A 2,626-nucleotide genomic window follows, 5' to 3' on the forward strand; every position below is an offset into this window, starting at 1 on the left:
TGAGGCTGAATTATTCAGAGCTTTTGTTTTTTAAAGCCCCCTGACATAAAAGCTCTGCCGTCCCAGGGGCCGATCACACGCTTCGCTGCTGAAAACACACTCTGTGTGTGTTTGTTTGGACCCGAGAGCAGAAACACAACCTTGACCTAGATACTAACGCTGAAGATGAGGACAGCGGAGGAAGATGAGGGGAGTGGAGTAAAGAGTGTTGGTTTGGGGGTCACAGCCTCCCTGCTGTTGGTGTGATGGATCCACACTGACAACCAGAGACCACCGGAGACCGAGTGTGTGTCCTGAACCACACACACACACACACACACACTACTTTTACCCGTTCCCCTGGAGGTGTTTTGCAGCTCCGTCTGGAAACACACTCTGTCTGGTTGAGGTTAAAGCAGTGATGGCAGCTGGATCCGTTCCTGCTGATCTGGAACTTACCGTCTACGGTTCTGTTCCAGGTGTTTCCTGAAATCCTCAGGGACGCGTTCAAAGATTACAAGGTCTGACTCTCTGAAAACGAAGCAAAACTGCTCAGGATTAAATATTATTATCTGCTGCCAAACACAAAGCAGTGGTGACTGGTGTGTGTGTGTGTGTGTGTGTGTGTGTGTGTGTGTGTCGTTTGGCTGTAGGTTTACATCCAGTGGTTACTTCCATCCACTGGACCAGACAGATAAACACTCAGGCAGCACCTCAGATCGGTTTTTAGACCCGAGTCGGTTTAAAATAAGGTCTCAGACGTGATGATGATGATGAGTGTCTGAAACCAGTTCATGTGGCTTCTTAAACCTCGTGCACTTCATTCCTTTTTATAAAACATATAAATTGAATTCCTGCATCATGATTTTAAACATCTGGATTCCTTCTTCTGCAGCTTCCTCCTGTCTGACAGATCTGGCTCGCCCCCTGGTGGCCGTCAGGACAAACTGCAGAAACAAACCTGACCCGCCTGGAGCAGGATGGATGTTCTGTTTCTGCTTCTCCTTCCTGATCTTACAGGACTGTTTTCCTTTTCTGCAAATATAGATTTGATGTTTTAAATCTACCTCCAATTTAGAGCCCAAAATAACCACAAATATCTTTATAAACATTTATTTATTTAAATTAAACCTGAACTGGACTGAAACTGAGGAACAATACTGGAAAAAGAACAACCTGGAAATCTGTCAGGCAGGAAAGTTTAACAACAACATTAATCTAAAACAAAATATACGACATGATGATCAGCTCCTCAGCTGGAGCTGAAATTCTGACTTTAACCCGGTCTTTAAAGTGTCCTCCAGACTCTCAGAGGTTGGTTTGAACTTCAGCTGCTGTTTGTAGCTGAAAACTTTCAGACAAATGTTTTTACCTCTGACCTCTGACCTCTTCCAGGCATTAGAAGGAGCTGAAGACCTTGGTGTTCCCCTCTGAGAGAAACCTGGAGAGCAGAGACCAGGGTCTTCACCCTGAGGATTTCTGAACGTCCGACGGCACTCAAACGCACCGTCACCTGACCCGCCTGTGATACATCTGCTAACAGCTGGACAGAGGAAGAGATGCAGCATTTACAGATAGTTTTCAAATTTAAAGTTTGGATCCAAATGAGAGGAAACTTTGTTTTTAATTTAAACTAGAAAAACATCATTTTCTGTGAAAATCTGAAACTGAATCATTAAAGCTGAAAGAAGCAAAATGCTAGTTAAAAGCTAAACGTAGCAGAACGATAGCTAAAAGCTAAACGTATTGTTAGAAGACAAAAGCAGAGCCAGTTCATTGAAGCAGATCTCAAACAGAACGATGTTGTTGTTATTTATTTGTGTAAACTAACTGCAGCTGTTCCTGGTTCTGGTTCCTACAAAGCTGAAGAACTGCAGCAGGTCCAGAACCTGCCGCAGCTGGAGGGGAACTGGAGCTCCTCTCTGCTCAATAAAGGCTGAAACCGAATCCCTTCAGGCATCGAATATCTGAGAGAGGAAACAACGTGGTGCCCCAGGAGCTCACAGACACCGCAGCAGAGATGTTACTTAGTTAGTTAGTTAGTTAGTTAGTTAGTTAGTTAGTTAGTTAGTTAGTTAGTTAGTTAGTTAGTTAGTTGGTTGGAGGTTAACCAGAAGAAGAGCTGAGGAGGATCAACAACACTCGACATGAGAGTCAGACAGAAAAACACAACCTTAAACAGCCAATTATTAGGATTTTACACCACAATAAGACTGTTTTAACGACAGGTGCTGCCCCCTACTGGTTGATTTAAGGACTCAGGCTTATTCACTTCCTGCCATTCGTATTTATGACCATAAATGATTTTATATTATTATCAAAACAACATTAAGACAAATAAACACTGGGTCATTCAGGTTGGGTATCACTCAGAGTCAGTTTTCAGATACTGAGGCGGGTGATATGCATCCTTCTGTTCCTCCATGTTTGTTTATTTTTCACAGCTAGAGGCTTCAGATACTTACTCAGGTGCTGAAGGGCTGATGTTAAACGTTATGATCAGTGTGATGAATGTTTTAATGTCTGGCTGCTGGAAACCAGCTGATGCAGTTCTGCTCATGGCTAAAACCTGCAGGTTGAACTGGTTTCCTGCTGAGTTAAAGGAAATCATCTCTCTGAGGATTTGGGTGTTTTGGTTTAATCTTTT

This window comes from Kryptolebias marmoratus, linkage group LG23 (assembly GCF_001649575.2).
Source record: "Kryptolebias marmoratus isolate JLee-2015 linkage group LG23, ASM164957v2, whole genome shotgun sequence".
NCBI classification, from domain to species: Eukaryota; Metazoa; Chordata; class Actinopteri; order Cyprinodontiformes; family Rivulidae; genus Kryptolebias; species Kryptolebias marmoratus.